The 21,720-nt window shown below is 60.2% G+C and overlaps 1 long non-coding RNA gene across 1 annotated transcript; it reads right to left on the bottom strand.

Moving 5' to 3' along the window:
* Window positions 1-18,155: 18,155 nt before the first annotated feature.
* On the bottom strand, window positions 18,156-20,887 carry LOC123805917. Its single transcript, XR_006783395.1, has 3 exons — window positions 20,679-20,887; window positions 19,758-20,211; window positions 18,156-19,039 (listed from the first exon to the last, which is right to left on the bottom strand). It is a non-coding gene; the product is annotated as an uncharacterized LOC123805917 (long non-coding RNA).
* Between the last annotated feature and the right edge of the window lie 833 nt (window positions 20,888-21,720).

Genomic DNA, 21,720 nt, shown 5'->3' with positions numbered 1-21,720 from the left:
GAGGAGGGGGGGACGGCGGCAGTGGCGGTGGTAGAGGCGGCACAAACCGTCCGCCCCACGCTAGGCGCTCCTCGGATGACGTCACAGCTTGCCCTTGCATTGTGGGGAGGGAGGTTTTCGGCAGTTACCGCCCGCGTTCTTATAGGTGGATGTGTGGCGATCCGAACTACAACTCCCGGCAGGCATCGGGCCCACTTCTCTCCCATTAGTGGGGCCTTATGGGAATTGTAGGTTTAGGCCCTCGTGATATCTGCCACCTGGGCTAGTGTTTCACGTCCAGCACTGCAAGTCGTGATGTAGATTAGCACCGCCAGCAGTGCCTGATCCTAAGAATCATTCGCGGTGCTGAGTAAAAACGTAGGTCAACAGCATTATACTTTAGAGCAGGGGTGTCAAACTCATTTTCACCGGGGGCCACACCGGCCTCGCGGTTGCTTTTGAAGGGCTGAATGAGAGCTCCTTGCCCCTAGTTAAGCAGTAGTTACATTTATACAGTCCCGCAATTACATTCGGCCCTTTGAAGGCAACCCGGAGGCTGATGTGGCCCGTGAAAACGATTTGACACCCCTGTTTTAGAGAATCTCATGTACTTTGGGGCGGGGGGGCCTGGGCCTAGGAATCTGTGTTTAACGTGCACCCCCTCAGCCTCCAGACATTTGGGAGGCAGTGGACTAGTCAAAGTTCTGTTATTCAGAAAAGTGCGGGGTTCTTTTTTCTTTTCTGATTTTATTTTATTTTTTTTTAAAGATTTTATTTATTTATTTTTAGAGAGGGAAGGGAGGGGGGGGAGAGAGAGAGAGAGAGAGAGAGAGACATCGAGACATCAATGTGCGGTTGCTGGGAGTCATGGCCTGCAACCCAGGCATGTACCCTGACTGGGAATCGAACCTGCGACACTTTGGTTTGCAGCCCGCGCTCAATCCACTGAGCTACGCCAGCCAGGGCTTCCTTTCTGATTTTAATTGCAATGCATCCTTGTTTTATAAAATTGGAAAATAAGGGAGATCGTCTTCCTGAATTTTTTCTTACACATGTGGGTTTCTTCTCAGGTATTAAATATTGTCGATAATAATAATAAACTAGTGAGTACGTGGAATATGCCGGGCATGCCGCTGCAAACTTGACACACGCCACTTCACAATCTAAAAAGCAGATACTGTTGTCACTGCTATTTTACACATTCGGAAGTGGAGATGCAGAGAGTTTGTTCCCTGGTCACATCGCTGGAGACAGACAAGGAGGATCCGAACACAAGTTTTCTGAATCCAAACCTTGTAATGTTTAACCTAAGGTATACTACATCCCGAGAGCTAGCTGGGGCCACACACTGGGAAAGGCTTTATACCCTAATTTTTTTTTTTTTTTGTAGATACAGTTCCCCTTTGGAGCCGAATGGCGGCCACCACCCTCCTCTCTCTTTGTCGCAGCCTTTTGCCCACTGTCACCCCAACTCCTGCCTGCACCCCGGGAATTACGTCTGCTGTTTTATTCCCCCCCTTCAGTGAGCCGTGGAGGGATGTAAATAAATTCCGCAGTACCTTTGGCTTCTGGGAAGAGGCAGAACAGATGGAGATCCGGATGCTCTCCCCCCGCCCCCCCCAGCATTTCCTACTCAGGAGAGTTTAAGTGAACCCTCCAAAGAAACACCCAGTTTAGTTCATTTTCATCCTTCAGCTTCAGCTCAATGTTCCTCAGTGGTTACGGGAATGACAGGTGTTCCTAGTACATCTCTGTCCTTGAGGCTACCCCATGGCTGTCCCCACCGGTGGGCCCTGCACTGACCACTGACCGTTGGCTCAGGAGAAACCCGTGTTCAGTCTCCTCCAAGGCCCTGGTCGCTCGGACCAGCCTCATCTCCATTGTTGGCCCGCCCGCACCTTGCTCTTTCCTTAGGGGAAACTGTTCTGACCCTCAGACCTAATCTGGCCTCGTCTCACTGATGCACACACCCAGAGCCTCATTCTCGTAACAATGATTGTAATCGAAAGTGAATAATGTATCTGCTAACTGGCCACCTGTTTCCCCTGCCCGAGTGTAAGCTCTAGAGCCTGGGACCACAACTTGCCCATCACTGCATCCCTAGCTTGTGACACAATGCCAAGATCAGAGAGAACGAGTAAGTTCCCATCTGTTACCTATAGTCATGGGACACCGTGGCGGGGGGCGGGGGGCAGGCTTGGGGAATGAATGTGGGGGTGGGGGTCACTCGGAGCCACAACCTTCAGAAAAGAAGCGTTATAGCAGAAGGCAATGGGTTAATCTGTCATGACCTAATGGACTCTTTAGTGACCCTGGGGACTGGCAGCAGATGGCTTACCCTTTGGCAATCTCACTGCGGGTCTTCGGGACCTTGTGTCCTGGTTGCTGGAACAATGAGCCATGAGAAGATGCTATCCTCTATACCTGTGACCTCCCAAGTAGAATTGATATAAATGGGGTGGGGGATGGGATGTAAAGGTGATCAAGACGAGGGGAGGCTAATTATTCATCCAAACTTAGAATGGGAAGCTGCCACTACATCCCAAATGCACTCTTCCCTCAGGGAATATGTGATACACAGTAATGGTCACCAGGGGGCGCCATTGCTACACTAATCCAGGACCTTCACAGAAAACATCTTCATTTTTGCTCAGGTAGTAATTTCGTTTTCAGGTATCCTTTAGGAAAAAAAAAATATTGTTGGGTCTTAGTATTAAAATCTGTGACAAGTTCTCCAATCCCAGTGAACTGCACCTATTAAGGCGCTGGAATATTTTATGTCAAAGACCACATAAAATTGCGAAACCACCACGGCCCAAAGCCGGATCTCGAAGGAGAAAGGGCAGGAACTGGCCAGAAAGGGGACCCACGGGTTGCGAGGGGGGCTGTGAAAAGGCAGCGAGTGTGTGGGACTCCTGCACCGATGGTGCCGGGTTGGAGTCCCAGCCCTGTCACTGCGGGGAGGTGTGACCCTGGGGAAACCGGCCACACCTCTCCGAGCTTCGGTTCCTGGGGCCTTGGAGAGGATTAGGCACCATTTTGGCAAATCCGCTTATAATTCCTGGGCCCCAGGCGAACGCTGTTTAATACATGCTGTGGTCGGGAATTCACGTCTGGGTTGGAAGGTGACTGAATTGACCTCTGTCTCCTGCTCCAGCTTCTACATTTCCGAGGGAAGGGACCGTCGGTTTCCCTGGGTCGCCGTGTCTTCAGTGCCAAGAACAGGCTCTTGGTAATAAATAGGAGGCCGATGAAAAAAGAATGAGTGAGTGGGGAGTGTGCTCTTCTGAGTATGTGGTGAGGCCGCTGAAGATTTTTGCCACTGCCCTCCACCAAGTGTCGGAGTACGGCCAGCATTCAGAGGGGTCGGGTACAGAGCTGTCACGGTTGCTCACCGGGGACCACAGGGCCCAGGGCTGTGGCCCTTCTGACACCCTGGCCCCCCCACTTCACTGCCCTTCATTTTCCTGGGACCCATGGCGGGGCCATGAGGCTAGTTCCAGCCAATGAGTCCTGAGAAGTGGCATGTGTCACTTCTGGGGCCTCGAAATGCTGCTGCCATTTATCTTTCCCTCTGTCGTGGTGACACTGGGCAGTATTTGAGGTGGTGGCTGTCCTGTCAGCCTGAGGTCTGGGCTCAGGATGACCTGCATCCGAGCCTGCGGCTGACCTTGGATGGATGAGTAGAGTGGACGAGACATAAATCTCTGCCAGTGGTAAGCCAGTCGGATTTAGGGTTTTGTCGTTACTGCAGCCACCCCTATCCTAACCTGACGGCAGTGCACTTCCGCCACCTGCATGTTGCCTGGCGTCTCGATGTCCTTCCTTTTTGGGGGGTATCCTCCATCCTCTGAGACCTACATGAAAACGCCAGACACCCAGTGTCCCCGCCTCCCTTGCAGCTCTGGTGCGGGCACGTGGCCAAGGCCAGCGGAGCTGGGGCCACAGCCCAGTGTCGGCGGCTCCGTGTGCGATGTTGCCGGGCTGGTTCTGCAGCGAGAGCTTGGGCTGTGATCCCGACTCCGGGATCTCTGTTTCCTGTGGCTGCCCCCTAAGCCTCCTGTCTCCTCCGTGAACCGCCCAGTACACTTTCGATGAATCCCTTTGGACTGACGCAGCCAATCAGGTGGCACGGTGGGCTGCAAGGAAGGCGGGAGGTGGAGGGCAGACGAGGTGCCCCCGACTCCCCTTCTCTGCCACGAGCTTATGGCCTGGAGCAGCTCTTGTCTGGGCCCAGAGCCAGCCAATGGGTGCTGGGCAGGGGGTCCTGGTCAGACCTGGTCAGCTTTTGGGCCCACGAGCCTCACTTTCCTCATCTGTAAAGTGGACCTCGAGTAAGTGAGTAAGAGGACCTCACTTACGGGGTGGTGGTGAATATTGCATTTTAGAGAGACTGTATGTGAGAGAGTTCTGGAAACCGTGAGACCCCTATGCGAGTTCGCCACGTCCTTCTTGGAGGTGTTAGCTTGCCTGAATGGGCCCAGCTGGGGGATCCGGGCTGATGTGATGGGGACGTGAAGACGGCCCTCCCTGACACCATGCTGCCGCTCAGCTCCCGGGAGGCCACAGACCGGCCCTGGAAGTCCAGGCCCATCAGGGGTTCTGCCCAGAGATCAGAGACCCCGGGCTTAAAGGGGTGAGCAGATTCCCGATGGGAGTGGTGTTAAATGCAGAGAAGGGTAAAGGTGGGAAAGGACAACTGAAAGGAAGGGATGATTTTTTCCAACCCTTCTCAACATGCAGAGCTCAGAGAGGGAGAACCGCCGGCCACAGCCACACAGCGACTCCGGCTGGGCCTGGGCTTGGGCTTCCGGTCTTCTCGCTCCGACCGTGAGCCGCAACCCGGCCCCGAGACCCACGCCAGCAAAGGGACGTGGAAACGCAACCACCCCCCTCGGATTTATGGCTCACTGGTCCTTGTCCCCCCACCCCCCCCCACCCCACACCCGGAGAAGGAAGCGTCGCTGCCCCATTCCCCTTTCCTTTCCCATCCGTCTCAAACGCTTCATTGAGGAAGGGTGAAAAATTGCTGAATCGATCTTTTAAAATTAACACGGGATCCGAATTCAAAGAAATTTGGAAGAAGAGAACTTTCTCATCCGAGTGGCTGCCAGCACCCCGCCCCCCGCCCCCCGCCCCTAGCTGAAGCGCGCCCTTGTTCTCGGCCGCGCTGCCGCCCCAGATTCGCGGGCGCTCTCCGAATCGTTGGCAGTTTCCTCTGCACTGTCCTGACAACCCCCGGCCACGGAATTGAAAAGCTAGGCACCGAATCCTGCTCCTAATGGCTTTGTCCTTGCCAGCCGTCCGACAGAGAAGACTGGCAGCCGGAGCCTCTGCTAGCCGGGCCTGCGGGCTGAAATGCCCCGGGAATGACAATGGGTCCTTGGTCGGGGGGGGGGATGGGGGAGTGTGCGGTTGGCCAGGAATGAATGAATGAAAGAAAAGAGCGAGCTTTGGGCTTCAAATTGAAAAATTCCAGCGTCTCAGCAGAGGCCCTGGTGCCTGGACTCCAAATGCTGAGCCGGTCACATTACCCCACGCCAGTGGCCCCTGGGCCTGGGCCGGGGTCCAGGGCTCTGGGCTGGCCGGCCGGGGAGTCAGAATTTGAGGAGGACATGGCTCCAGACCGGGGCAAGTCCTGGGAGGCCAGCCCACCTGGCCAGCTGGTCGTCTGGCCATGCCCCCCGCCCCCACCCCCCACGTGTCTGCCCTGAGCCCAGACACCAGCACTCACCCCACCCACCGTCACCACTGACCCCTGCTGACGGAATTTTAAGAAATCCTCAAAACCTGAGGAGTTTTAATTATCATCAATTAAGAAAAAAGTTTCACCCTGGCTGGCGTAGCTCAGTGGATTGAGCGTGGGCTGCAGACCAAAGTGTCGTAGGTTCGATTCCCAGTCAGGCCACATGCCTGGGTTGCAGGCCACGGCCCCCAGCAACCGCACATTGATGTTTCTCTCTCTCTCCTTCCCTCTCTAAAAATAAGTAAATAAAATCTAAAAAAAAAAAAAAGAAAAAAGTTTCTAGAACACAGTGGAAGGGCTCACTTGTATACAAGGCTGTCCCTGAGCTGCGGTGGGGGGTGGGGCTTGGCTTCTGCACTGTGTCCCCAGCTCTTGGCACCCACATGGAGACCCTGCTGGGGCAAGGACGGGGACAGTGGCCTTCGGAGGACTCTCTTTTCTGCGTTGTCCTGGAAGAGAGCAGGAAGCAGGAAGAGAGGCCTCGGCCCTGGGTCTCCAGGGTCGCTGAGTGCAGTCTGTGACTTCACAGCCCGGGACCTGGACCAGGTTGCTTCCTGCCCCCCCATCCCCTGCCCCCCGCCCGCCACGACCTGTCTCCTGGTCGTGACATGGGAATCACCGCCGTGACTACTCAGAGGTGAGCTGCATGTCACAAGCTTGTCCTGTAGTCTGCACTCGGTGAAATGACAGACCAGCAGCTGGCACCCTGTCCTGCTCCCCCCACCCATCCCGACACAGGGAGACCCTTCTGCACCTTCTCGGGAGCATCCGCCTCCCCGCCGTGGAGCCGGGGGTCCGTCCCGTCCCTGGACAGGCCTGGCCCCGAGCGGACCCCGGGAAGCTGTGCCGGTCCTCGCCGAGGGACTGAGCGTGTGCGCTCGGTCACCCCGTCACTCGCCCGCCCACGCGAGTCTTCACCGGGTGCCTTCCCTGTGCCGCCCGTCCTCCGCCGGGATTTGGGCCGAAGGACTCAGTCGCTGCAGGTGGCACGGTCTCGGTCCTTGGAGCTCACACACAAGCGAGAGGCCGGCAGGCACCGTCCAGACCAGAACCGTTCTGGCTCCCGCGCTTCGCCGGCCTGGTCCCGGTGTCAGTGAAAGTGGTTCCGTCCGACGGTCGTGGACGGCGTTTGTAAACTCGGAGAGGTGGCAGGGGATGGGTCTGGGGCAGCGTCCCCCGTGTCAGGGCCTGCGGCGGGCACGGGGTCCCTGGGACGTGAACTGTCAGTGCGGGGGGGGGGGGCGCTCTCGGAGACACTGCGCTGAGTGAGGGGCGGCGGGTGGCGTGTCCCCGCTCGTCTGCTTTGTTTTGCTCCCAGATGTGACCTTGTCCCCAGACTTCCGTCGAGAGGAGCCCGACAGAGTCTTGAGCGGGGCTCCTGCCGCGGCAGGTGAGGTCTTCACACCTGACGAAGTCAATTATACCGACTCCTTGGTGCGGCAGGCGCAGAAGGAGAGCTGTGCAGGGCAGAAGCGTCTCTTTAGATCAGGCAAAGCAGCATTGAGAAAAGGCGCTGTTCCTGCCTCCAGTCCGATTCCGTACCCATTTCGGTGGTGAGCTCCGTGTCCCATTCCAGAGCAAAGCTCTCCCCCACTCCTCCTGCCCCTCCCCTTCCTCCCCTCCCTCCTCCTCCCCCTCCTCCCCCTCCCCTCCCCCCTCCTTTCCCTGTCTTTCTTCCTCAATCAGCCCACGTGGACCTGCCTTTGATTTGGGTGCAGGAGCCCTCAGGCCACGTGCTGGCCGGGAAATCGGGTCGCCCTGGGCCCGTGGGCCTCACTTGCGGGCGCTGCGCCCCCCGGTTGTTCCCCGGTGAGAGGATTGGCTCTTTCATGTCCCAACCCTTGAGTGCACGTCTTTTTCATCGTCGGTGGGGACAGAAGGGGAGCACATATAAGCACTTCTGTGCGCCCCAAAGTGCGACGTCGGAAGACCACGTCACGTCAAGGAAAGGCATGTGGCAACGGTCGGAGTCGTGAGCTGGGCCGGTCCTTGCGGTCTCCCCGGTCCTTGCGCACCGTTTGTGCGGGACAGGCCACGGCGGTTCAGCGCCGGCTCCTCCTCGGCAGGCGTTTTCTCCGAAACGAAGGAGGGAGCCCCGCAGTCTAGGGAAAGCTGCTGGCGGGGTTGGTTGCCCACGGTACACTTCAGGCTGTGAAGTGAAAATTGAAAGTCTGGGAGACTTGACCCACCACCGAGAGCCTGACATCACCCCGGGCAACTGCCGCCCAATGAGAGCTGCGGTGACACCGCCTAGTAGGAACCTCTGACACTGCATCATGCGACGAGTCCACGTTCCGAAGGCCTGCGTGAGTCAGCGCGCTGTAGGACGCTGAGAAGTCACGCCTGGGCTTCAGGTCCGTTCAAGGGGCAGGGCAGACCCGCGGATTCTAGTGAGACTCAGTAGAGAGGCTCCGCCCCGTGGTCTCGGATCGGACAACGCAGCAACCCCTACGAGTCTGGCTGTGCCGCCAGAGCCTACCCGTCACTACCCGAAAAGCCTGCTGACATGCTTCTCCCTTTCCTCGACCCTGGCCTTCAGCCGAACCCTAACCCGACCCCGAACCCTAAAAATAACCCTCGCCCTAACACCAACCAGAGCCTTAAAAACACACAAACAAACAAACAAACACCCTCCCTCTTTTCCGACCACGTGTCTGTGGGAGGCCCGATTCCCCTGGCACAGTGGAAGCAGGTCCTGCGGGGCGGGCTCTGGACCCAGCGCACACGCGAGGAAGAGGTGGGCACGCGTGTGAAAGCATGCTGCTCTCCCCCTGAAGTCCTCCGTTCTGCACAGCAGAGGTTATTTTTATAAAATGCCTTACATGTGAACACGCCATGCGTTTGTTATTGTTCTTTTTAAACGAACGAATAGTTGTATAATTCTTCAGTTTCCATTTCTTAGGTGCTCAATAGAGGCGGGCGTGCTTTGGGGTCCTCGGTCATTTTTAAGGATGTGAAGTTGAAGAGCAAGGAGCTTTGAGAGCCGCTGGCTCATGGCCTGGCACACAGTAGGTGCTCCTGACGCAGGTGTGGTGCTCAGGCCTTCGGGGGCGATGCCAGGCCAGGCCACCTGGCCTCTGTGACCCTGTTTCTCGGTTCTCCCGAGAACAGCGTCTGGCCGGCCTGGTCCTCCCTCCTGTGACGCCGAGCAGGAGCTGAACGTGGCGACCCGGAGTCGCTGCGGATCGAGCCCGGCAGCCTGGTTGGTGCTCCGCCGGGTCACCCGGGAGCCCTCACGGCCCCTCCCAGGTCGCCTCCCCACACCACGGGCTCCGATTCCATCTGCTCTCTGCCTTTCCCCCTGGGGCTGGGCCAGAGTGGGAAGCCTGCGGAACTGCTGAGACAGTAATTTGCAATTAAATTTAAGAAATGTTAGAGGTCGAGCCTGGGGCAGATCTCGGCTATTTTTAGAGAGGGGCCCTCGCAGAGCGGAGCGGAGGTGGACTGCTCTGGCTGGGCCGCTTGGCTGGCCGGAAGAGGCCTCCTGCAGGAGGTGAGGAGCTGACCGCTCCCTCCTTGCTCAGAGGCGGAACGGGGTGGGGAGCCTGAGCCTCCCCTGACACTCCGTAATCCAATCTCCCCTCTCCCTCCTCTCTCCTTCCCTGGGGCTCCCCCTGGGCCTGCCAGAGAGCGTCCTCCCCAGCCCGCCCGTGTGACCGCCTGTCATCGGAGCCGAGGCCACGATACACTTGAGGACCCAGTAATGGGGCCTGGGACCAAAGCTAGTTAGCTAATGTATCAAACAGGTAAATAAGGAAACCCAACCACCTCAAGACCTTCAGGGCTTGTGGAGGGTGCGCTGACCCTGGGGTGCCACCCTCTGGGGGAGAGTCTGTAGGGGTCTTAGGTGGAGTGTCCCAGATGACAGGCTCTGAGGCCAATGGGGTTCTGTGGGGTGGGCTCGGGAACCACACCGCTGGGGGGCCAAGTGCCGCAGGACCAGCAGGAGGAGCGGGGCTGGGGGGCAGCTGCTGGGGGGCAGCTGCTGGGGGGCAGCGGCTGGGGGGCCTCAGTGGGTGGTGGCCTGGGCGCTCAGGGCTGGGTGCCTGCAGAGCGGTCCCGAGCAGAGGCATTGAGTCCCAGCTCAGTTTCTGCACAATGGTCCGTCCCTGGCTGTCACTGCCTCCTGGGGAGGGCCCGGAACCAAGGCCACACAGTCCTTTTCAGTCGAGGGTCATTCCCAGAGAAGCACTCCGTGAGCGCCACCAGCAGCCAACACTCCTAGAGGCAGAGGGAGGAAACCCTGTGTCTCTGGGCGGTGCGGCCCGAGCGGCTCTCGGGGGATGGGATGCAGCGGGGGCTGCGGAGGACGCATGCGCGGAGGGAGGGGAGCCAAAGCGAGCGGAGAGCGACGGACCGCAGGCTTCTTTCGGACGGGCAGTGAGCGCTGTTTCGAATGACAGCAAGGGAAGCGCAGGGCCTCGCTGCTGAGTGTGTTTGGATGGAAGCGTGAACAAACAAATGAGATCCCGTGTGGAACTTTAGTCCGCAAAAAGGATGGGGTGGCTCTGGGGTGGGCATTTAACCCGTGAGGTCGGGGTTCGGGTCGGGTTTTGACCGGGACAGAGTCTCCCGAAGGACGGGACACCCGCCGTGCGTGGGGTTCCCTCAGTGGGGGACAGGGAGAAACTCTGCGGAAAGCCTCCCTCCCGTGTCCTCCCTCCGGCGACCCTCCTTACAGCCGGCCCTCCACCGACTCAGGGGTCAGGGTCGCCGACCCCCGCGCTGCGGACAATCCGCATGTGACCGCGGCCGGCCGTCCGCGTCCGCGGGGTTCCAGCCTCGGGCTGGAAATACGGGCTCCGGCGGCCCTTGGTCAGCGGGTCTGAACCGCGCAAGTCCGTCTATACGCCGATTTTTTTTTTCATTCTAAACCTGCATCGTTCAGGGGTCAACCAGATGCCAAGGAGGTCTCGGGCTGGAGTTGGGGGTGTCCCTCGTGCCCCCCTCTCCTCCCTTTCTGGCAAACAGCGGCCGCCGGCCCAGCAGCGCCCCCCCGCGGTGGGACCCGGCAGGGTTTCAGGGGCGTCCTCTTGTTTTCAACAGTCTGGTGTTCCTGGTGGCCGTCTATTTATAGCGAGCAAAATCCATTTTCCAATTACCGTTGTGAGAGAAAGGCTCTGCTTAACATAAACTTTATTAACTAAAACTTAGTGAGTCGATGTGAAGAGGCATGGGAAATCAATAAGAGCCCCGGCTGTCCCTCGGGCACAGCAGCAGGTCGAGGCTTGCGTGACCAGGGCGAGTCTGGGAAGCGCTGGGTTGGAGGGAACAGACCGGAAGCGGGAGGGGGGCGGAGTCGGGGCGGGGACCTGCCCCCAGCCCCGCCCCCAGCCCTCTGCGCTCAGTCCAGGCCCAGAGAATGCCCTTGACTTCTCCTGTCTGGGCGGCCCTTAGCTTGCGCCTCCTAGCGCCAGGGCCGGCTCCTGTTTCCCCCCAGCCCCGTCCCCGACGAGCGCCACCTCTCTCCTCGCTCTGTCCCCGTAGTGCCGTGGGGGCGGGGCACACCTCCTTCCAGTCACTTGTGCCTCGCACCGCACGCAGGACACAGCGGGTCCTCCACAAACGTTCACTCTGGACCTCCAACTCACTCAGCCACGGCCAGGTGACCGGCGAGTGTCTCGGTTCGGGGAGACCCCCAGAGGTGGACGCCGGAGCAGAGTGCTGCGGACTCCCCGGGGCTGTGGGCACCAGGGCCCAGCGATGGCAGTGCGAGGCGAGAGGGCGCCCTCGGCGTGTCCCTAAGCTCCCGGCCCAGCCCGCCGCATGAGTTAGTGAGCACCCACCCCGCCGGAGGATGCCAGACGGGGTACAGGGCGGCCTGTTGGATTTGAATTTCTGATAAGCAGTGAGCATTTTTAGTATGCGTACGACCCAGGCATACCTGAACTAAGTAGTTATTTGTTGTTCATCTGAAATTCAGATCCCACGGGGGCATCCCGGAGTTTTATTCGCTAAATCCGGGGCCCGGCCCTCAGCCGTCCTTTGGGCTTAAGCCAGTCTGGTTGGGTCTCCCAGGTACAGAACCCCCGTGGACTCAGGCGGTGGAGAAGTGACTCAGCCTGCCCCGGGTCACGGGCCAGCAAGTCACAGTGTCTGGATTAGAACCCAGGTCCGTGACTCACGACCCCGTGATTACTCCTCCAAGAGGAGAGGCCGGGGCAGGACGGAGGACGGGAGACAGACGGGACGCTCACAGCTCACGTGACAGAACTGGGAGCAGGGAAGGGGGTGAGGAGGGGAGGGGATTAGGACTCGCAGCTTTGTGGGGTGAGCGATGGCATCAATGTTCAGGTTATTTGTCGATTGCCACACTAACTATTTATCAGCTGCCTTCCAGGTACAAGGCGGTGTGCTTGTTTCTCTGGTGCCTGAAATGGGCCGATAGCCGTGGCTCGTCCTTCCCATTTTACAGAACGGAAGAGTGAGGCACAGGCCTGGGAGGTGCAGGAGCCAGGGGTTTTCCAGCCCCGTCCCCCTGCCAGCACCTGGAGGCCTCTCTGCCTCAGGGCTGGCGGCCCCTCCCCTCTCTAAGCAAAGCAATGCAAATTGAAGTCGCTAGTACGCGTCCGTTTGCATCCGCCTTGGGCAGGTGCGTCTGCTGTGGCATAGCTGAGGTTTAATCCTGCACCCTGTGTCCTGTGCCCTGCACCTGGCCACGGCCCTCCTTGCGTGCCAGTGCCCAGCACGGATGCCCCGCCCTGTCCCCTTTCTGTGCTGTGGGATGAAGGGTGCTGGGGGAGGGGGACAGGAGCTTGGGGCCTCAGCAAAGCCAGAAGTTGGATCCAGGCCTCTGGTGCCATGGTGATGGTTACTATAGTAACAGCTCAGCATGCCTACCAGGATCTGCTGTGGTTTTCATAGACCAGAGCCACCGCCCAGGGGGAGCCGGGTAGTGGTTAGAGCCCCGCCCCCTCCAGGGAGGGCCGCCACCCCTGTGCCCCCGTCTGCCGTTCCTGCTACCTCCTGTCTTATCCCTTCTGCTTGCGCCACACAGTTCTGGCGTCTTCCCGTGGCTGACTCACACTGTCCTCCTGGCCTCATCCCGGTGCTGTCTTTCATTCAGGAAATACTCACGGAGTGCCCGCTGATACAGGGCATGGTTCCAGCCTCCGGGGGCCGGGACGGATGGGACCCTGCTCTCACGGAGCGGCCAGGTCTCAGTGGAGGGACATCGGCATGGGGGAGCACCCGAGTAAATGGACCAGAGTGCACGCAGGCCGTGCCGTGATGAGGACAAAGGGGGTGACAGGGTGGACAGTGCTGGGGCCAGGGGTCAGGGGGTCAGGGAAGCTGCGTCCAAGGAGTGACCTCTGGACCCTGAGCCCTGTGGCCGTCCTCACCTGCACGGCCTGGTCCCCGAATCACAGCACTGATGACATTATAATGTCACTGCCTGTTCCCACCCTGAACGGCTTCCTCCTTGAAGGCAGGAGCGAAGTCTCATTTGTCTCTGTGTCCCCAACATAACAGGGCACAGAACAGGGACTCGATGAGGCACACGCATTCTCCGAGTGTGTTCCACGGGCCAGCCAGTGTCACAGAGGGCCCTCCTTTCCCTGTCGCAGCGATTCTGTGACGTGAGTGTGACTCGGTCATGTTTCACCCCTCAGAGGGCGGGGAACCAAGCTCAGCCAGGTTAGGTGACTACCTTCGAGTCCCACAACCGGTGCACATAGTAGGACTGAGCTTCGCACCCAGTCTGCCCTCCCCGAGCTCCTTTTACGTAGCGTGGTCACAGCTTTATGGAGATATAATGTACATTCTACGCAATCTATCCTTTCAAGGTGGATAAGTTCATAGTTTTTAAATCTATGAACAGGGTTGTGTGAACATCAGAAGAATCCACTCCAGGCCATTTTAGTCACAAGCCCCGGAACAGCTGAATCCCCCCAGCCGCGGCCTCGTGGGAGGGCTGGAAATTCCGCCGTGGGCTGCAGCTGTGAGCCTGCGCCCCGGAGTTCTGCGTGGGCGGCTGCCCGTCTCCTGGCATATCAGTAACGAGCTTTTGCTTATTGGCATTTTAAGTGTTTACGCTTGGCCTCTCTGAATGAAGACCCCGATTCTCCACCAGAAATCCCGGAACGACCCACGGACAAATAAGTCACATTCCAGGAGCGCCGCCTGCGGAGGGCTTCCCCGGCCCGCGCCTGCGCCCGGGGCAGGCGTCCGCGCCACGCTCAGAATGTCTGGAATGCAGCGACCCCACGCTTTCCAGGCCTGGGGCTTTCCCGGAGCCTGGCTCTATGGCACGTGCTGGGGCTGCAGGCAAGGGGAAATCGGGGGCTTTCTGCACCCCAGGACCACTCTGCCCTTCCCGAAGGGCCTGGGGCATCCAGTTTATCCCGTGTGTCCGGTTCGCTCAGGCCCGGGACCGGTGGGTGGAGCCCTCAGCGCCCACAGGTGCCCCGCTGTTCCAGGTTTTCACGCCCCTCTCCCACGCCCCCTCCAGCGGCGAACCACAGAGCCTCACCTCTGAAGATGTGTCTGTATGAGTTTGGGGGGGGGAACAGGGGTGCTTCCCCCTGCACTTGGAAGCCCCCGCTGCTGAGGTCAGCACCTCTCTCCTGGCCCCGGCCCTCCCTCCCTCGGAACCAGGCAAGACCTTCGGTCCTCCTCAGCCCCCAGGGTCCGGGTGCGGCCAGAGCAGGGAAGTCACGGGGAGCTTGGGAGCACCTCCCCGGTGCCTGCACCCTGCTCACGCCAGCTCTGCCTCCTCTGTCCCGGCTCAGAGGCTGGAGCCAGCCCAGGCCAGGGGTCGCCAAAAAGAATCTTTGAAAGGTGGTCTGTTGGATCCTTGCCAGAGTCTTTGGTGGGGCAGGGGCAGAGGTCCAGGCTGGGAGGTTGCCCCGGCAGGAAAATCTGTCACATGACTGTCCCTTCGCTGGGTCAGTCAGGTGTTGCCCCCAGCGCCCCCAGCACCCCCAGCACTAGCCGGCCCGGGCCCGGGAGCCAGGGGCCAACTTGCCTCCGGAGATTTGGCTCCGCTCACGGCCACCGTCCCTGCCAGCGTGGTCCTCCAGGAGGTCCCACTTCTCTGGGTCGCCAGTGCCCGTGTCAGCGTCCGGAGGGCGTGTCTGATGGGTGACATTTCACTCACGTGCCGCCTCCCTTCGCTCTGAGGACGGCTCCGAAGTGGATCTCAGCACGTGCCGTGCGGGCGGGTCCCTGCCCCCGCAGTGGACTCAGGGGATGGAGAATCCTCCCCAGGATAAGCGGCCCAGACACGTGCCAGCTGCCCATGGCTGCTGGGTGCCCGTGGCTGCTGGGTAAAGTTGCCCGTCCCTCCGCACCGCGGGGTTTGGAGAGGGGCGGCCGTGGGCGCTCAGACCGGCCCCACCGCCCGCTCCTCCCAGGGCGGTGAGAAATGACACCAACACAGTCTGGCGTGTGTCCTTCCAGACCTTACTTCATTGGGTCTCACTGCATGCCTTCCTCCCCGGGTGCTTTTCTTCAACAGTGCGATAAAAACCCTTGCCCGCTTCCGTCACGGGGTGCGCTGGGCTCACCAGGGACTTCCCATTCCCGGCCGGATGCGCTGCCGGGCGCCTGTCGTGAGCCCGTGCGCTGTGGGCCCCCAGACTTCTTTCCAGTATGTTCTATCCTTCCGCGCCCCGTGCCGGCTTCTGGACTTACAGGAGGCAGGTCGTGTGGGTCCTCCAACCTGCGTACACCTTTGTACTGTGACCCTCTCTCTGCAGTTAATGTCTTACAAATCGCTGCAGTGAGACCGTAGGGAAGGAGCAGCTCGTTTCAATGAGAGCGAAGTGAGGCATTTAGAGCGCTTGTGTCGGATGTAACTTTCTAAAGGCAGGTGCTGTCAGGACAACGGAAAGGTGGGGCGTCGACCTTTTACTCTGTAGCAGACCGCCTGCACGCGGCGGCTGCCTGGCTGCGCTCTTCACGGCCGGTCGGCCCTGAGCTGGAGGGTCTGGCGGGTGGGAGGGGCCCGCTCACTGTCCTGCAGCTGGGGCTGACCCTCCGCCGGGGGGTCTCCCTCCCACCCTGCCTGCCTGCCGTCCTCCAGCGGGGCCGGACCAGCCTCCTCACAGGGTCGCCTCAGGGCAGCGCTCCAACGGGCCCCCCCAAACACTGCTGAAAGGTCTATGAGGCTGAGCCTAGGAAGCCTCACCACGTCACTGCTGCTGCGTTCTGTCCGCCAGAGCGCACGGTCACGAGGTGATCCCAGCTCCGAGGGGCGGGGATCAGAGGTCACCTCTCGGTGGAAGGAGCAGCGAAGTCACATCCCAAAGGACTGGGCACCCAGGGACGCGAGGAGGTTGTGACAACAGTTTGTCATTTAACACGAGGAGGGAAAATTGTAAAACTCCAGAAGCATGCATGCATGGGTTCTAAGCTTCAGGACGTGAAAACTGGGTGTCTTTTCCCGAAGTTTAAGCTGACGAACTCCCGCCCTAAGCGTGGGGGAGGGGAGGGCTCCTGCAGTCTTCCAGGCTCATTCCAGACCCTCAGTCTGTCAGCCGCTCACGGAGCTTCCCGGTGTGGGCCTGAGCCCTTTCCTCCAGCCAGTCTGTCACGGGTGGGTCCTCGCGCCCCCCCACCCCCACCGTGTATCCCACGCTGAACATCAGTGTAAGTACCCCCTTTGAGACTGATGTTTCATTTTTGTGGGGTTTTTTTCCTGTGTGTGTTTTCAACAAATCCGTAAGCCTAAGTCCCCAAAGGAGAATTTCTGGTTTAAATATGTCATATCTATGAAAAATATGTATATTTTAAATTTGAGCAGATATTGGCAAATTACTTCCCAAAGGATCTGTAGTGATTCTGATCCCTCCCAGCAAGGGGAGCAATAAAGGGAAGTGTCTTTTTCCTGTTCTCAGCTCTCAAGTTTTTCTTTTTGCCAGGCTAAGAGAAGTGGGGAAAGTGAGAAAGATTTTTTTCTTTTTGCCGGAGTGATGTCTCCTTGCTGTACCCCGCATGCCCCGGCGCCTGCGCCTTTGTACCTGTGTATAGGGCCCCCAGGCGGGAGTGGGGTCAGTCTGCCCGCCGAGCTGGGTGACTCGGATGACCCAGGGGCGACAGGAGGTGTCCCTGCCTTTGGCAGTGGGAGGAGCCTCAACCCTGTCAGGCCATGGGGCCAGGGGGCCAGGGGCCGTGTCTGGTTCCAGAGCTCTCTGCGCTCTTCCTCCTCATCCCCATCACACTCGACTGCCATCAGAAGGTCACCTGGGGACGGTCTGCCCCTCTCGGATGCTGGCCGGGGTCACCGGGGCTGGGCAGCCGACAGAAACAGGGTAAGTCCACGGACAGGCGGGCCCGCGGACGCGGCAGAGCGGTCCAGAGGAGGTGCAGGCCCACTGCCGCCAACTGACGCCGGATGGACCCGGAACCTTCCAGTCTTTTCGGGAGAAGCCAGAGACCTGGACTTCGGCTTGAAGTGGCCTGCGTGTTCAATGTGGGAGCTGTTTCCCGTGACGATGGAACAGGATGTGCCCAGCAGCTCGTCTGCCCCGTGCAGACTCTGAGCTTGTCCCGGCCACCTTGTACCCCCCGGGGCCCGGCGCCAGGCGTGGGACACGAAAGCAGCGCCGTCAGCGTCCGCCGTGCGAAGGACCGAGTGAGCGGACGAGCGTTGTCCGTGGGGTCTCTGGCTGGGCCACGGGGCGAGCCGTCCAGTGCAGCTGACGCGGCTGCAGGGTGGACCCGGCGGCCGGGAGTCACAGGAGCGAGGACTGCTATGTGTCTGCCTCTCGGCAGCTGCAGAGACGCTGTGGCACCGCACAGCCCTGCCTCCTGCCCCCCGACTTTCCCTGCCCGGCAGGAGCCCCCCATTTCCCTGACTGCCTCGCTGGGATTTCTGGAGCCAAGGCGGGTGCTGGCCACCTTGCCAGCTCCCGGGGCCCCTCTTGAGCCGAGGGCGTCCTTGGGCACTGCAGAGCGTGTGGGAGGGACCAAGGTGCCCTCAGCGGGGGCGGGGGGGGGGTGGCCGGCGTCAGTGCCTCCCAAACACGTTATTTCCCTTCAGCCAACTCATTTCATCAGCAGCTCGGACACACCGGGGGAGAGAGGCCCTTCAGTGGGCCCAAAGCCCCCTGGCCATTTTCCAAAGCCTGCCTGCACCAGGGAAGAAGCCAGCCATGACACCCACCCCACCCGCAGGGCGACTGCCTGTGCTGTCCCTTGCACCGCTCCGCGGGGTGGCTGAGGGGCTCCAGGGGTCTGCCCTCCGCCCCCACTCCCCCCTGGGCTCTCCCTCTGCCACACCCCGAGGCTTTAGCACCCACCCATCTCTCAGCAAGGGCTGGCTGCACGTCTGCTGCGTGGGGGACCGGGGAGGGGCGGCGGCTGCACCCACCCTCCTGCGGCTGCGAGAGTCCGACCGAGTAAGCACAGACGTACGCGAGAGCTTTGCCGAGTGTCGGGGAGGAAAGAGCAGTGTGTCGTGAAGTGGAAAGCGGGGACCTGACCATTGGGGCAGACGGTTTGGGCCGAGCCCCGGAGAGCAGCTTTAAGCAGGGAGCCCACCCCCCTGCGGGGGCCTGTCAGGAGGCGGTGACGATAGCCCACGAGGTGGGGGTGGGTGTCGGAAGGCCGGTGGCGGCAGCGAAGATGAGGCAGAGGAGTGGGCAGACTCGGGCTATATTTAGGGGGATCTGGTGACAGTTTGGACGGACGAGTGGGCAGGTGCCAGAGTGCTGTCGGTATTTGTGGCTCCTGCACCAGGGTGGCTGGTGGAGCCGCCGCTGAGAAGGGAAGTCCCGTGGGGAGGGGCACTGTGCAGGGCGGGGACGTCTGGGCCAGCCACGGGGTGCGCCCTGCGTCTGCACGCGCCTGGTCCTCCGCCTGGAAAACCCTTTCCTCTGCTTTCTGGGCCTCTCGCCCGTGCGCGCTCCAGGTCCCCGTCGGATACCCCTTCCTCCGGGCTACTTGTTCCCACCCCCAGTGGGGGCCCAGCTCTTCCCTTCGCTCTCCGCCCGAATCGCAGGACCCAAAGGAACATTTCGATTGGGAGGCAGGAGGTGGTGAAGCTGAGGGTCATTTTGGCTTGAGGGGGCAGGAGGGCAGTGTGTGTGCGAGCATGCGTGTGCGTGTGCGTGTGTGAGAGAGAGAGAGAGCCTGCTGGGGGGTGGAGGAAGCAAGCACAGGGAGGTGGGAGGGGCTGGCCAGCCTTCTCCATCTCCACCCGGGAGCTGTCCAGCTGTGGCGGTGAGGGTTGTGGGCTCTGCAGAGGGGTCCACCTGGCTTCGAGTCTGGGCTCCTGCAGGTCATAAGCTCCGTGCGTGCACAGTGTGCCGTCTCAGGCCGCAGGGCGCTCCTCTGGAATAGGATTGGGGCAGCACCCGGCCCCCGGGGCTGGTCGGAGGCGAGAGTAAGATGGTGCTGGTGCAGATACTCAGCCAGGACCTGGCCCGGGAGAAGCACTCGGACATAACGGTCACTCCCCCACCCCCCGAACTCCCCAGTGCCCCAACGCTGTGTTGCCCCTCTGTCCCCACAACTGGGCTCGTCTCCTGGTTCTTCCTGTGCACAGAGGCCAGTCCCCAAGCCCTCCCGCTGGCACTCAGCAAAGCGACACCCTTCCTTTCATACGCGTGTGCATGTGGTTGAATTCATCTCTACAGTTCCAGGGGGGTTGGGTGGGGTGGGCTCTTGCTTTACTCACCATTCTCTCCCTGGCACCTGGTGCGAGCCGGCACACAGTAGGTGTGCAACGAGCACTGCTCTAATCAGTGAGTGAACGCAGAGTGGTAGTCTCTTCCCTTCCTTCCTCCTTCCCTCCCTCTTTCCTGTTTCCTCGAACCCCCCTCCTGCTCCCCCACTAGCAGAGCCGACCCTGGACCTGGGGATGGCTTTGCTGCCCTCTCGGGTGGGATGGAGCTGGCAGCCAGAGCCCTGAAGGGAAGCAAAATGGCCCAGACAGATCGGAGGCCCCGGAGACTGCAGGGCGCGGTCAGCGTCCGTCAAAGCGCTGGCCCTTCCTTACTGGACGGGTGGCCGGTCTCCCCTCCCGCACCCCTGCCCTCTTTCCATCCGGGCCACGCCTTTATTTTCACCCGATCTGAGAGCTCACCGTCGTTGCACACATTCTGAACGAAGGTCACGGCTTGGGTTCAGCCCCAATGCCAGCGTTCTCCCGTGTGTCGGACTCTGGGCTGTTGGGAGACTTTACCAAAAGGTGCTTGCCTGGAGACCCCTTAAAGCTGTCGACGAATTCGTTCCTTGTCGCAAGTCCCACCAGATAAAACAAATGCAAGAAAAGGTTCCCCAGCGCCCTGAAGGCCGAGGCTCGTCCTGCTGAAATTCAGCTGCCTCTGTCCCGCTGTCGTTGGCAGGAGGCCGAGGTGAGCACGTTTACGTGGAAAACGAGGAACAGCAAGCAGTCTGACCCCCGCCCCCCCTTTTTTTCCTTCTGGGAAAGGGCTTGCCCAGGCGAGGGAAACTCGAGTCCCCCCGGAGCGGAGCAGTCACGTGACAAGACGTCCGTTTGTGGGAGGGACACGCACTTGCCCTTGGAGACGCTGCATCTGTTTGAGGGAGACAAGGGGGGACACGGCGTTTTTGCTGGGCGACGGAGGAGGGCATAAGGGCATCACGACAGGCACGTGGCTCCGAAGTGAGACCCATTAAAAAACCACGAACCCACCCGACCCTCGCCCACGAACCGGAGCCCTTGCCGGTGTCCCGGACGGGGAGGGCCCAGCACAGTCACCGGGGAGATCACTGGGATTCCCGTGGGATCGGGTTTCCGGTCCCGCTTGTGATTCCCATTTTCTCGTTGCTGACGGAAGCTGCCTGTGTAGGTCCTTTTCTTCTCAACAGGAGCGTCTCCGGCTAGTTAAAAAAAATGCCCCCCCCCCAGTCGCTCCCACCCCAAAGGAATCATGTCAAAGCTGAAATGGGCTTTTCTAGGCTGTTCCATGACAGCTGTCCCCCACCCCCACTTATTTTATCTATCTATCTATCTATCTATCTATCTATCTATCTATTTTACCTTTGGTGACGGGGCTCAGAGCCCTGGGTGGGTCATTGGATTCCAAAGCTAGAGGACGGCATTGCCCTGGGCCAGCCCCGCTGCAGCCAGCGAGACAGACTGTGGGCTTTGAACGCCTGGTGGGAGCAGGCCTCCCGGGGTGGCGTTCCCAGGATGGGCTGGCGGGGGGTGTGTGCCTTTGTCCTGCAAAGGGAAACCTAAGTTCACCCGAGCCCTGGCTGTGCAAACTGTCTGTAGCTAGGTGCCGCTGGCCCTCCAGGGCCTGGGAGGTCGCCTTGTTTGTCACACGCTGGGAGTTGGCAAGGTCGCTGCAGGCAAGGTCGGCTCCCAGGGGCGGGGCGGCCCGCAGGCTTGATTCTTTGCCCCCTGTCACTCTGCTTCCTTGGAGTGCCGCCATCTCCCCGAAACCCGAAGGCACCTGTGTGTCCCCAACCCAGCCCTCTCTCCTGTCGCCAGCTGAGTCACGGGGTCTGGGAATGAGACCAGATTCCTGAAGCGGCTGAGAACAAATGCCAACACTTGTTCAAGAAGCAGGCTGGTGCCGCGGCTAGAGCCGCCTGCAGACAGACCCAGGGTTTGTGGGTCACGTCTGTGACCCCCAGAGAGTGCTGCTGCTCTCGCAGGGCCGATGTGCTCCCAGGGAAAGGAAAGCACACAACTCCACCATCGGAAAGGTCTTGGCTCGTGGTAGGTGCTGCGAGCAGAGTGACACGGAGTGATTTCAAGGAGTAAGACTGGAGGGCTTCTCTGTGGAGGTGACACTCAAGGTGAGGCCTGATGAGAAGGAGCCAGCCATGGGGAGATGTGAGGAAACGGCATCCCAGGTGGAGGGATTAGCGAGTGCAGAGCCTCTGAGCAGGGACGGACCTCAGCACCTCCGTGCAGCCGTGAGGGAGCCAGTGTGTCCGGGGCCTGGCGATCGCGAGTGTGGAAGTCAGAGAGGTGGGCGCAAGCACAGGGAGTAGTTCGGGCGCGATGCAGAAGACCTGGCGGTGGGTATAGAGGCCATTGCCCGCTGGGGAGAGGCGGGGGCGAGACAAAC

This window comes from Phyllostomus hastatus, unplaced genomic scaffold, assembly GCF_019186645.2.
Source record: "Phyllostomus hastatus isolate PE091 unplaced genomic scaffold, TTU_PhHast_1.1 phas_contig_150, whole genome shotgun sequence".
NCBI lineage: Eukaryota > Metazoa > Chordata > Mammalia > Chiroptera > Phyllostomidae > Phyllostomus > Phyllostomus hastatus.
The sequence above is the reverse complement of the archived record's forward strand: the minus strand, read 5'-3'. Positions and strand labels throughout refer to the sequence as shown.